At 38.0% G+C, this 15000-nt stretch overlaps 1 protein-coding gene across 1 annotated transcript in view; it reads left to right on the top strand.

Moving 5' to 3' along the window:
* Positions 1 to 15000, top strand: part of ND-B17 (NADH dehydrogenase (ubiquinone) B17 subunit) — a 285419-nt gene that overhangs the window by 97624 nt on the left and 172795 nt on the right. The window lies entirely within an intron of this gene.

Below are 15000 nucleotides of genomic sequence, written 5' to 3'. Positions count from 1 at the left end.
CAGCCAGTATCAAAAGGGATAAGCGCGGAGCAGAAAGAATTGATTACGATTTTTTCTCTCTCTTTTCTTTGTCAGTGGCGAGAAAAAGCAGTGCGTTACTCTCTCTCTCTCTCTCTCTCTCTCTCTCTCTCTCTCTCTCTCTCTCTCTCTCTCTCTCTCTCTCTCTCTCTCAAACATATCAAAATTCTTTTTAAGTGTATACATTCATGCACTCTTAAATATGTTTGCAAATTCTTTACATATTATCAAAATCCCTTATAGCAAAAGGATAGGCAGGTATTTTTATCTAATCAGTTATATATTCTTGGATGGGTTACTTATGTTCTAATCTTACCTTCTATTATTATAGGATCTTACTTCTTTTTTATTTTATCTACGTGCTTTTCTTTTTTTGGCAAAACCGAAACCAACTGACAATTCACGATATACAATGAAATTTCAATTGTCAAGATCGGGTACCCGATTACTATCGAGTAACTGACTTTGCTTTCAGTTGGACTAAATATTTCTGCAAATTATTTGTAATTTTGAATTTTTTGTTTATTTTTTATGTGCTCTTCTATACTGACATTTACTTGTTTTCATTGTTTAGAGTGTTTGTCTTGTTTTGCGTCGTATTGCACATTTGTTCTTTCGTATTTCACAGTCATGATCCATTTGCTCACGAAACAAAACTTATTGCATTTACCTGATAATCAAAAATAAATAAATAAATAAATGATTATAGAATAATGATAGTATTAATCGCTGTGAGAAAGCAGTGGATAATCGTGGCTTTTTTCAACTGAAGCCTCTAATCTTCACAGGGCTTCCCTCCGGCCAGCCCACAACCAATCTCCTTTGTTTACCTTTTAGCCGTCGTGGTATAGTTTACACCTCCGTCGGAAGGACCTCCTATCTATGCAGTCGCACACGCCGAGAGGCCTTTGGAACCACCAACACCTGTAATCAGAGAAGCAGAACTGGAGGTCCACCTGCTGAACATCTGTCTCCTAGGAAAAGGCTCCAGAAAGGGACGCATTACAAAGCCTCTTCTTTGAGAAATGTCTTTAGGGGGATTCCTCTGGATGAAGGGGCTATACAAGTAGCTTTCAAGGAAACCTGCAGCTTCAAGAAACTCCAGGAGATAATTTTTGTTGAGAATCCAAAAGCAGAGGTCAAAGGTCGCTGGCTTGGCATCAGTTCCTGGACGCAGATGTGGGGAGTTGAATTTCCGGTCGTTTCTCATTAACGATGCTAATTGCTCTCCCCTCTACTGCCATATTTTGCTTGCTATTAGTGCGACCATAGGCTAACATTAATGGGAATATTTTGAAATTCCGACTCTAATACATATATTCATTCTTGTGACAGAATGCTTGTTTGCTTGTACATATGCTTTCTAAATGTACTCTACACAAGCGTACAGCTTCATACATATGTATTCCATGTTATCACCCGTATAAATGGCTAATGAAATATATCATCAATTACATGCCCTTACATGTTTCAGTGATGATCATCATTGTTTAGCATTTACATTCTTTAAGTAACCCAAGAGAAGAGATATTCCTACTGGTCTGAAATGAAACGTTAAATTATTACGGTGTTCTTTTTCTCCTTAACATATCATCATGCATTATTGTTATGAAGATTATAAAGTCATGCAGGAAAGTAATTTGCAGTGGTAGTGTATTGTGTTGTATTTAATGTTTCGAATAAAAAATGTTCCTATCACTGTATGATTTTCGTTACAGTGATAGTAGAACTTTATATAGAATGCATTATATCAAGTATTGTCAGCCATCCTGGAAAAAATAGAATACCATATTAGAATAGCTTTAGTCATGAAAATAATTCTACGCATGAAAAAACTTACGCTCACAAGTAATATTATGCATGAAAACAGTTGAACGTAGAAGGGTAGATTTACGCATGAAAATAGTTTAAGGCACGAAAATAATTATACATTTACCAATGGAAATGAAAATATGCATTAAATATTTATGCACAAAAACCGATTTACGTTTTCGGGAAGAGAGAAGGTTTATTTTGCCTCTGATAACATGATACCTGAGGAATTTCCCTTCAATATCAGTAAGGCTTCCCTCAGGTGGGATCAATCCTTCGATATCATCTCTCGCCTGCTGCTGTGATCCTATCAGCAGATTCTCCTCTGTGGCTGTGATTGGAAGAATTTCAGAAGCAGGTGATTCAGTAATAGCGTGGCAATGAACGATAATATTGATCCTTCATGGCGTAAGCTTGTCCATGGTCCTAAAATCTGGTACGACCCTGTCACTCAGTCAAAGGACGTATTACTCTTCTAGTCTGACCTCTTGTTGTCTCACATTCTTAAACTCTTTTAATCTGTAACTTTCCTTTCTAGTCCTCAATATGGATAACATAAAGAGGGATCTGTTAACAGTCTCATGTATTCTTGCTTGGTTGAAACTCAAGAACAGTGGAGAATAAATTACATGCTGTTCTCTTGAATTTTCTAAGGCTTTGTTCAGGGTCTGGCAGAAGGATAAGTCAGTAGAGAGATTTTCCCGTTTGCTTTTACATCTCTTTGGAAGTTGATCGCTGCTGCATTCCACTCGGCATAATTATATCTTTGACCCTAATGCTATTAAGAGAAAGGAATCTGGCCATCCCCGATTTCCATTCGTGTTCTGTAGGGCTGTCTTACAATTATAGTTTTTCATTTTTTCAGCAGTGGCTTTGCTTAGCGCCCGCTTACCCTTTTTGAATGGCAACCTTACTTCAGATTAAATTCAGTTTCCGATATACTTCTCAACACATTCCTCTCAGTATCTCTATCAAGAGTACACAGTAAGATTGCTGACTTACTTGTATCTTTATATCATGACTTAGAGATCAAAATAGAGCAGAGTAGTATCAATACTTTTTAATGTATATTTTTATGAGTAAATTTCATCCCTATTTCGGCCTTATCATTTTAGGTTTTAGGGGAACAAGGTTGTTAACCAGAGCCACTTTTGTTTGCGGGTAAACCGGATTTCTTTACCTGTATTTGACAACTTTTCATATCTTGTAAAAGTGCCATGGAAAAAGAAAGAAAATTTTAGAACAGATTTTTTTTAATACCTTGATGGTAGACATAACTGCAAAACTGTTAACAAAAGGCGATTTACGGGGAACGTTCGGCATCTTTTCACTGTTTAAAAGAAAATCTGCTGCGTAAAAAAAAAATCCTACTGGCAGATTTCAGTTATTTTCTCATATTGGACAAACGCAATATTACCATTTATGCGCATAGGTAAACCTCCATCACCTGTTTTCTACTTAACGACCGTAAATTCTTATTCCTCGTTTTTTCTTCCTCTTCTTTTTCCTCTTCATCTTCATTCCCTTCTCAGTTTTCCGAAAGTCCCTTTAAATATTCCCAGGGACAAACGCCCTAGTGGAGGAAGGTGTACAATGGTTCATTTAACGTCACCATCTGCTTGTCTCTGCCAATAGCGGCCGTGAGACATCACATTCGTATAGCTCTCGAGTTTTCTTTTTTTTTTTCTTTTTCTTGCGCATTCTAGGCATTTCGTCGTGTGAATTTCCCATTTCGTTATCTAAAAGGTTGCTTCTTTGGTAGCAACAGGAATAATTAGGTATAGGTTTGCTATTTGAGTGAACTTTTAATATATATATATATATATATATATATATATATATATATATATATATATATATATATATATATATATATATATTATATATATATATATATATATATATATATATATATATATATATATATATATATTATATATTAATCATACGACGGTGGTGTCAGAATTATATCGATATAAGATTAGAAACACAAAATCGGAATCACTTGCATACACTCGAGGTACTGAATTTTGTTTTGTTTATCTGTGATAATTTATATTTTGTAACACTACCTAGGTATCTTATCAACCCTGATGAACGACTTTTGTTTAGTAATCAACAGGGTAGAAAAGGTGTGTGTAATATCACAGCAAATGCCATTCAGTGTATAAGGCTTTCTTCTGTACGCATATCGCGTCTGAGTTGCCTGTTGTTGTGCAGTACTCTGTAAATTTTTGCACAATGAAGGGTTTCTTCTTAGCAAAAAGTCTGCTCTGATATGAACTGTTACAAGAAATTATACGAATTTTTGCAGTTAAGAAGTCAGATATGAGGCCGATGAATAGCTGTCTCTTGAACTTACTCCAATCATAAGGATAAAGAATTTTACATTCAGAAAGTAGGATTTTTTTTCTTGAGATAAAATTGTTTTAGCACAAGGCTGTCCGAACAAATGGCCAAGTAATATCACTATGCTGAAGAGATATACATTTTCTGAAGAGTTTTCGTAGCCTTCATGTAGATATTTTTTGCACAATGCGTGTGTAAGAGAGAGAGAGAGAGAGAGAGAGAGAGAGAGAGAGAGAGAGAGAGAGAGAGAGAGAGAGAGAGAGAGAGAGAGAGAGGGAGGGAAATTATTGGTACACTAGTTTGAAAATTTCAGACAGAAGCATTGTAAACTATTAGTTGTCCTCAAGAGAAAACGAAATTCAAAAGAAATTTCCGTTATTAAAGTCAAAGGAGAGCAATTTCACAGTCAGTGGAATCTTTAGCATTTGAGTGACAATAACAACATTTTGATGCCATTGGATAAAAGTGGTGTTTACGTAAGGAACTTTCGCAAAAACCCATGATACAATAACAACATTCTTAATGGAAGGTAGGGAAATACTTTGCAGAGAAAGATGAATAGTTTGAAAGGAATTTTTCGTTCTTTTCTAATCAGTGTATTTATAACCTTATTATGAAACTTATACGAGCTTTAACTTTGGGATCTTTTTTTGGTAACAAAATAGGACTTTACGAATAGTGTCTCTCTCCCTCTCTCTCTCTCTCTCTCTCTCTCTCTCTCTCTCTCTCTCTCTCTCTCTCTCTCTCTCTCCTCTAATTGCATTCTCAAGCGTTATTAACTTTTCCTTCAGGCTTTCAAACTTTCCATAGTAATTTTCCTCCTATTTGAACTATACGTCAGGCTCCAAGACTCGTCTGTGAAGCAGAAACCGTTTCTGGCAACAAAAAATGTTTCGTCCTTGTAACTTAACTAATATTAGCTGAAAAGAAAACACATCCCATGGATTTTCCGATTGATTCTCTCAAGAAAACCCTCAATAGCAAACAGATTGCTTTATGTAAATATTTTCTCAAGGGTCAGGACGCAACCTAGGGCAGTCAACAGTTCCGTGGCAAACGGGCGTAGAGCATAAGCCCAGGTCGTAGCGAAGCTTCCGAGGGATCTGAAGAGACTGAAACAAAATAAAACAACACCAGAGTGACAAATTCTCCTCATCGTTTTTCTTCTGGTCTCCTAGTTCTTCCCTCTGCCGGCCCCCCTCCCTTCCTTCAAACTCCCCCTCTCCCCTATTTTTTTCTTTCGTAACACCGTAATTTGAAGTCTGGGTCTGCTCCTGCCAAGAGTCATGTCAGCTCAACAGAAAATGATAGATGAAGCATTCGAAACGTCTTGTACCTGTTTTTAAATAATATTGTGATGAGTTAAAATGACAACAGCTTTTACCGGTGAAAATAGCTTTTGCTTCGCCTTTTGTTCTTGTTAGTCTGATGTGGTAAATCAGAGGAAAAATTATGAAGATAAATGTTGTAGTAAGATGAACACAATATATATACTGCGATATATGTCCTTCTGCAAGAGAGATTTACACATTACACGCCATAAAGGAACAACATAACACCGAATCTGACTTGAGTTTGCACTGAGGACATGCAGCATTTGGACGATATATAATTATGCATGTGTACGAGTTTGCATAAAATGTATATGTTTTATTTACCTGACTCCTGCTTCCCCCATGCCAAGGTGGGAATGTATGGAGGATTGTTGAGCCAACTTACTGCTATTGAAATAGTGTAAATGTAGAATGTGAATGAAAGAAAATAGGTTGAAAGCGTTTTGATCAACTATTTGTGCAATTGCCTACATATGGTGTAATAAGAAGTATAATAGGTGAAAAAATGTGGTAGAAAGGTTAGCATACATGAAAGAGGGGATTACAGTGTTTTGAGATGGTTCGGTTTTGTGGAAACGGTAGGCGACGACATGTTGATGAAAAGAGTAGATAATTTAGAAGTACTAGAAGGAAGGAGGAGATAGAGGACTGGAAAGAGATGGGTAGATGGGATGAAAGAAATATTAGAAAGGAAGGTTCTTAGTATCCAGGAAGTACCAGAATTTGCGAAAGATACGGATGAATGGCGTATTTAGAGTAGAGGTGTTTGATTTGATGCTGGTGACCCTTCTAAGCAGGTACATGCAATGGCTTACGTTGTACAAGTTTTACTGCACGAGGAGAAAACAGTTTAATATTGGAAAAATGTACTGAGAAACAATTTTCATATGCCTAAATTGCAAGTACAATTAGCACTCTTTTATCACACAAAATAGACTTCCAACGTAAGTATTTTTCTTATTGAACTCGAAAATGTTGTCTTAAAGTTTGACCTAATGATATACTATGTCCCCGATTTGCAAATCGGGACTCCAGACAAACATTTGCATAACAAACGCCTAAAAAAATAAGGAAGGTTCGGAGGTAATGATTACCCCCTAGGAAACAACCGTTGGGATGTCCTCGGGACGTCCCCCGTGCCCACGCGACCTTTTGTTGCCGTCTTGAGAAATTGTATCCTCTAGATTATCTGGTGAAGGATGAGGAGGGAACGGATATTGTGTCCTTTGAACTCCTTCATGTGTGGACGAAATTCAAATCCTGCAGAACGCATCGTTTCCGGGTTTCGGGAGAGATGGCGAAAGGAGGAAGTTGACCGCCACACATCTCTCTCTCTCTCTCTCTCTCTCTCTCTCTCTCTCTCTCTCTCTCTCTCTCTCTCTCTCTCTCTCTCTCTCTCTCTCTCTCTCTCCACAGATAAGCTCTCTGAAAAATATCATCTGTTTCTCTTTCTCTCTCCCTCTTACAAATAAGCAAATTGAAGAAATTGAAGAAATAAGTAAATAAAAGAAATCATCATGTCTCTCTCTCTCTCTCTCTCTCTCTCTCTCTCTCTCTCTCTCTCTCTCTCTCACATGCACACACACACACACACACATACGCACACATACACATACAAAAGGAGTTGAAGCTCTAGAGAGGCCTGACGATAGGGGGCAAGGCGAAGGACGCCCTTAATAACTTCTATAGCTCAGGGGGACAAGGGCAGACAGGGAGGACTAAAGGGTTATGAGGAAGTGAGAAGGAGAAGAAGAAGGGAGGAGGGAAAGGTCGTTTAAAGGGCAAGATGGACGCCCTTCAACAACATCTTCCTCCCTTTATTGACATCAAGGAATTGCAATGCGTGAATTGGGCCGAGCATGAATTATTCTTTTCTGCGATTTAAGTTTTTTCATAATTACGAGTGTAGCTGAATGTCTTGCCACTCAGTGGTGAGTTTGCTGTTCATTTTCAGGAAAATTTCTGTGTTCAGTCAACTGCTTTGATACTGAAAGGCATGGCCAATATCTAAACCGAACTTGATATTTCACGAATCTGTATCGATGTAAAATAATATCAATAATTTAAAAAAAAGGGAAAAAGGGAAAATATATTCTAGTTAAAAAAAAAGGAATCTTTTTAATTTTCTATTATCAGATACTCTAAAGTTTTTGTTTTTATACTGTGTTGATTCTACTAGTTATGTAGTGCAAAGCTATTATCCTCCCATTACTAGAATACCTATACTGTACCGTTAAAAATGGCATGATTTGCTGTTGCAAATGACGGCAATAGAATAGAAGGTCGAGACGATGAATCCCTAATCCAGGAACGTTACGGACCCTCCCGAAACTCGGACTTTGGCACGTCCGTTTTACATGCTTGTATAGAGGTGAGTGGCTGGCCCCGGACTGGACGACGGTCAGCCTAAAAGCGGAGTTAATAACCCGTATGCTATCGTTGCTACACAGATAAGATAATTATCTGGATACAAACTTCTTTTCGTAAAGGTCGTTCAAAAGTGAACTCATTTTCTCTGTCGTGAATGCAGAACAAATTTAATCCAGCAGTTATGTTCTCAAGCAGCGACACCCGTGCGCAGAGATGGCCGTTTATCAGAGTAACCCGGAAATGCGGGAAGTTTTGCAACCGGCAAGACCTCTCTCTCTCTCTCTCTCTCTCTCTCTCTCTCTCTCTCTCTCTCTCCATAGCCACCAGTGATGAAGGGTAAACTGGGACAGATGAAAGGAAGGAGGCGATAAGTAGGGGAGTCACGGAAGTGAAACGAGTTTTTATTTTTTAGTTTAGTTTTTCAGTGATCAAAACATGAAGAAAAGATATCAAGTTACGCTTCAAAGTATTCTAATGTCTCAGATCTTCGTTATGACTTACAATATATTGTCATTGAAATTATGTTAGAGAGAGAGAGAGAGAGAGAAGAGAGAGAGAGAGAGAGAGAGAGAGAGAGAGAGAGAGAGAGAGAGCTTGTCCTTGATGTTTTTGAAAGCTACCGGCTTCCCCCGCTGAATTCTGTAACATAATCCGCATGTGTTTACGTGAGCTAGTCGCTCACTGTACCGGCATCAGCGGTCTTATTCTTAGGGTTTCCATGTACGTAAACAACATCATAACTGTAAAACTTCTTGGGTATTGTGTGGGGCGTTTGACAGGTATAATGGCAAAAGCAGTACTGGTCGACTTACCTCTTGAAAATAAGAATGCTTCTCTTGATTAGAATAAGGTGATCGAATTATTTTCTTCGTATACCTCAAAAATATGGCGATTGAAGTATTTGTTTACGGATATCTTGAACAAGACGACTGAAGTATTTCCGTTGATACCATGATAAAGCGACCTTTGGACTATCTACCTAGGATGAGGTGACAATATATACCGTTAAATTACTCATGTTAATTCCTCTGCATTATTATTTTTCAGTTTAGTTCATACGAAAAAACCTTGTACGTTGTGCTGCATAGTATGTTAATGATCCATCCTGGAATCCTCCCTCCTGCCTTTTGGATCGAAACCCACCATTTCTGCGGTAAACAACAAATTTCTCGTCTGTTTACCATATGTGGCATGTAACTGCCGTTGGTAGGTAACCTTGACTGTCGGGAGAAGAGGAACCTCGTTTTGAATTCCGAAGGCCTAGGACAGTGCTGCACTCTCTTTGTTAACAAATAAATGAATAAAACACAATGGAGATACAAAGAAGAGGAAGTGGAGTATATCACTTGTGTGGACGCGCGCACAAGAGCACATGAGCACACGCGTACACACGAAGGTCGTGCAATCTCCGTTCCATTCCATTAAAAACCATCTTTTGGTACCTCACTTTCGATGCTCTATCGTTTACATGAACAATATCAAGCCACCCATTCTTTCTCGCCTCCCCACCCTCTCTCTCTCTCTCTCTCTCTCTCTCTCTCTCTCTCTCTCTCTCTCTCTATATATATATATATATATATATATATATATATATATATATATATATATATATATATATATACATATATATATATATATATATATATATATATATATATATATATATATATATATATATATATATATATATATATATATATATATATATATATATATATATATATATATATATATATATACAGTATATATAGGGGTGGGGATTCCTCTTATTGCATATATATAAGTACCCACCTAAATCCAGGTAGATATTGAAACAGAATAACATATGGAATACCGCTATTATTTATATATGTATATATATGCATACTGTATACATATATATATATATATATATATATATATATATATATATATATATATATATATATATATAAATGATATATATATATTCCATATTTCACCATTAATTTCTTAATTTCAGTATCTCACTGAATTCAGTTAGTTATTTATATGGTAAAAGAGAAAGCCCATGCCCCATCCCAACAACATCCTCACTCAAAAACAATCTCTCTCTCCCTCTCTCTCTTTTAAACAGGAGCCCTGACGTCCGAGTGTCGCGGGGCGAGGAGGTGATGTGGTCACCGGACCCTAATTTTGTCATGGTTTACGGCCAATTGCTTGACAATACGGGCGCAAGAGACCGACTTCAAAGCCTTCTCGCAAAAAGACATTCCCCTCATTATGTAAACATTCGTTTGGGACCACTGGCGCTAATGACGCCATTCTTCCTCCTGAAAAAATTAACGATCTTACGGTGAATTTGAACAGGGGCCGTTACCAAACGTTGGCGCTAGTTAATATGTCACGACCAAACAGACGGACTTCAAGAAGAAAACAAATTTCTTCCAGCTTAGGTCTATAGCAAAAATAATCCTGTTGTTCTTTTTGCAATTTAGAAATTGTTCGTAGGTTTTGAGAAGTAATAAAATATGTCATAATGGTAATTTTTTACAACAGAAAGTTTTCTCCTTTGCTTTAGCTAGTTATCAAACGTGTGGCATTTTAACAACCAAGTGATTTGCGGGATAAGATTATCAAATCTGTTAACTTCGGATTCACGGCCTTCATAAACATGAATGAAGAAGTATTAGATTACTGCTATTCTGTTATTGTGATTAAAGTTGAAAAGTAAAAGATCTGGAGCGGGCGCAAGTGTGTCCACGCTATTTTTAAGACATCTTATTCTTTTCCCAGAGATAATTGGTTGATCATGGATTAACTGGCGTTACAAGCACCAGGGTCAGCGACGAGGAATGAAGGAGTAGAGGAAGACAGAGGGAGAAAGAGAGAGAAAAAGAAATGGATAGGTCAATCACGTGTAAATTCAATAGCGCTCTATTTGATCTTTAAAAAGTTAGACGCAATCAAGCTAGTATTTAAATTCAACGTGAATTGGTTACATTTTTCCCATGAAACTAGAACATTATGCAGTCGAAAGAGGTAAACAAGTTACCACTGTTGCGATTATGTCAGTGTTACAACTATAACTTAAAGAAATGTCTCCAGTGATAAGGAGGAACTGGGAACCATTTTAGAAGAAGAAACATCCGTCTCCACACTATGCTCTTACCGGAACCTGTGAACGTATTGAAACGTTATTAGCTTGTTTATGTGATCTCAGACTTGCAATTTAGTGTTACTTTTTCACAAATCTGTAAGGGAAAAAGGGCTACCGATTTTTTTTTTTTTACTTTACGAGACTCATCAAAACTCGCTTATAAATCTAAAATAGTAACGTTTAATAACAATGAGACATTTATTGTGGTCAAGGCCATATGATTATTGATTCTGAAAGTAATCTGGTCACAGATTCACAAGGAGTCTATTTCATAGACAAGTAACTATAAATAATCTATTTAATCATAAGATATCTATATTCTTGCGGACGTGAGAAGCACAAGATGTATGTAGATTTGATTAGTTTCTCTTCAGGAATCAGTATAGTAAACAATCATGGTTACACCAGACACTGATCGTTATTAGATAAATCTCAAGGGGACCAAGCTGAAATGTATAAGGGTGAGTAATCTCCAGATTTAGGGGGGTTCGCCTTATTCCTTTTTAATGCCGTTACCAGGTTTTAGACCCGATGCCATAACACCTAGTTCGCGAGCACTGCTCTAGCCACGACGGTTACACTGGAGTCTCTCAAATCCTGGGATTAACACTTTAACCTAATTAGAAACGAAGGAAGACATTCCAGATCCTGCAGTTCTGGTGCTGAAGGCGATTACCTCAGTACCCCTCACTTTCACATTCAGACGTAATATCGTAAGCTGCCTATGTTCTTAGCCTAGCTTAGCTCTCTCTCTCTCTCTCTCTCTCCGCTGGGCGGGAGATGTCAAAACAACCTCGAAGTGGCGCGCAAGAAGAAGAATTCATTACCTGGTTTTCGGAGATTGATAGGAATTGCTTGTCCCGTATATCCCAGAGAGAATCTGCTGTTTTCTCATACTCTGTAGCCCGTTTTATTGGACTGAAAGAAATGATAATAGCGAGACTAATTTCATGAGTGACAGCAAGAGTGGAGAAAGAAATTAATTTTCTAGAAATCTTTAATCATTCAATTACTTGCTCCTTATTTTTATGCGATTCCGATGCTTCCTTCTTTCTCCCATAACGCAATAAAAGAGTCAGCTGGTGATTTGCATTTCTGATTGTCTGAATATCGAATGGCATTTTCATTACCGTTGTTTTCATTGGTGGTTTAGATGAAGATGGTTTTATACCAGCACGGTACTTGCCCACTAAGGTGGCTGTAAGAGAATTGATGTAGACCTGAGAACTTTTACCACCCGCGACTAGCGCCATCAACATCATCGCCTTTTCATCGCTGTTAATACCACCACAAGCCTCCGGTTATTTTCTGCGAAGAATTTAAACAGGCACATCTTCGGTGCTTTTATTCTTGTTATTTGCTCCGTCACTATAACAAACGTCAGAAGAGATAAACAAGGCGATCAAAAGGATAACGAGAACAACTTTATAACTTGCTGTGAAGGCTTGATTTGTGTCGCATAGAGAAGAGATGGACATCATGTCTGCAGCTGAGTCCCAATCGCAAAATACAGACACAAACACACACACACAAGGAAGCAAATCTCTCCAGGATATTCTTGGATGAACATTGTTATCATAACTGTTATTATTAATATTGTCAAGCAATATTAGAATTGAGATCTGACGGAAAATTATTATATGCTCATAATTTTTTCCCGATCTTCTCACAAACGAAATAAGTTACTAAACAGAGGTATAAAGGTTCGATGTTATTCCCGCACGCGGCCGTCTGAACTCTTGTGCTATCTAGATTTCAGTCAGTTTGTAATTCCTAATTCGGTAAAATTCTCACTTATCAAAGTTTGGTTCAGTTGGCAAAATACATCGAAGTTCTTATTGCCTAAGTTGGCAAAATCCTGTGAGATTACGAGCTGAAAAAAAAAAGATTGGTTTCTTGCTTCTTCAAATGAGATGCGGCATGTACCTTATGGTAACACCCGTTCATAAATTGACATATGGCGACACATGACAGTAACTGTATCTGTTATGGGTCGTCTCAGGTCACAACCAGGTCGCGTTGCAGGGCTCGATGGAGGCGCATCCTTTGACCCCGTGTTGATTTTAGCGCCAGCAGTACTGGAGGTGTCTGTTTTCATTGGTACCTCCCGCTGGGTGTGCTTCCTTCTGAAGCCCTTTAAACTTTCTCCAGTATTTGACTTCCCAGCAGAGATTACACTTCTGGTGGTCAGGGAAACAGATTCGAGGTTCGTATGATGGAAACGAGCAGCATTTTAAGGGAGGCTTAAATGGTGGATTCAATGGACGTGCTACTACAGGACCGCTAATGGATGGCCCCTTGAGCCAAAGGTGTGAAAAACAAGATTCTTGAGGATTTCTCCCTGGAAGAATGAAAGAGGTCATTTATATGGCCTCCTTGAACTCTTAAGAGTGAAAATTAAGGTGATAAGTTGAAACTGTAGGGGGCACACTTACTTGCAATAGTAATAATGATGGAGATAACATGGAATATAATAACACTGAAGAAAGAGCACCTTCTATATTATCACTGCGATATTAACAATTAATGAGATACTAGGCTTAATAATTAACATGAAATCCGGACAGAAAGCTGCCTTTTTAACTCTCAGGTGAATAAAGTTAACATATCCCCAAGACCGATCAAACCTCCCTCATCCCCACATCCCCCTTTAGAGATGACCTGACGACCAACCTGACTCCCCGTGGTGTATGGAGCTTATTAAAGGCCATTTTCAGATCCGGTGGCCCTTTAAGACGAGTCCCTTTAAACAAGACAACACGTGGACATTGTCCTTCTAGACGGGGAGATGACGGAAGACGGGAAGACCATAGAGAGAGCAGAGAAAGGAGATAGGAGAAAGCAAAGATTTTCTTCGGGGAAAGAAGGGCATCGTCGCAGTGTGGATGGAGATACACGTGTTCGGTTTTGTTTACACACGTGTTTCAAGCTCATGATATTGTGAGAAGTTTCAGGTGGGGTTAACGGTAATTGCTGGGATCAAAATGTGTTTCCTTCTAGACATTCACTGTAAGATTGTTTGTTTTAAGTGGTAACTACACACATATTATTAGATAACTGCTGTTGAATCGGCGTTGACGTCAGTGAACCTGGTAGATAACGCTAGATAACTTACAATCAATAGCTCATTCTTGAATCGACTCGCTTCCTAAAGACATTTAAAACATAAATGCATGACCCCAGACATACACATTCATATCTAACCGAAACAACGAAAACTTATAGTGTTTTCAGAATGACTTCCCAGCATTGTTGAATTAAAGCACTTCTTATCTTATCTTTGCGCCAGCTGTCTTCCGCCTGTGATTTTCTCATTTTCCGACAAATGTTCTCACTTCTCTGTGAAAACAGCTGCAAGTGTAAGTCTAGGCATGGTAAACCCCCCACCCCCATCCCCGCAACAATTTTTTGAGTTATGTGCTCAAGATGCAGGCCATTTGATAATTCTGTCTAACCCCAGAGCTCCGAAATATATTGTTTCAGGCATTCCTTTCAATAATTAAATGTATTAACACACATTCAATCAAGACGAAAGTTTTCTTATGGTATTGTTTTACTCATCTTTGCGTTTGTACTAAGTAAATGTGTATGCATTATGTGTGGCAATATAATTCAATACATATTCATGCTGGCTGGTTATCTGACTTACAAATAGATCAGTGCTATCTAAGCCACTGAATTGAATCTAAACAAAAGATTTAAAAAAAAAGAGCAAAATTCCTGTTAGCAGAATTTAATTGCCTGAGTGCAAAAGTTGATAAAAAAATAAGAATTAAGGAGTATGAAACAAGGGTGAGAATTCAGAAGCTTGCCGGGAGCTAGAAAGAAAGCCACCTCCGAAAACATGTCCTGGCAGGTGCTACTTGGTTACCTGAGGTGGAGAACTTCTCATTCAGCTCAATAGAACAGCGGTCGAAATTGCACCTATAAAAGAGATACAATGAGGCCATTTTGCCGCATCAAGAAAGAGCACCTAGAAAAGAGATGAGGACGGGGTCG

Source organism: Macrobrachium rosenbergii, chromosome 28 (genome assembly GCF_040412425.1).
Source record: "Macrobrachium rosenbergii isolate ZJJX-2024 chromosome 28, ASM4041242v1, whole genome shotgun sequence".
Classification (NCBI taxonomy): domain Eukaryota; kingdom Metazoa; phylum Arthropoda; class Malacostraca; order Decapoda; family Palaemonidae; genus Macrobrachium; species Macrobrachium rosenbergii.
Note: the sequence above shows the minus strand (reverse complement) of the source record. Positions and strands in the feature narration are given on the sequence as shown.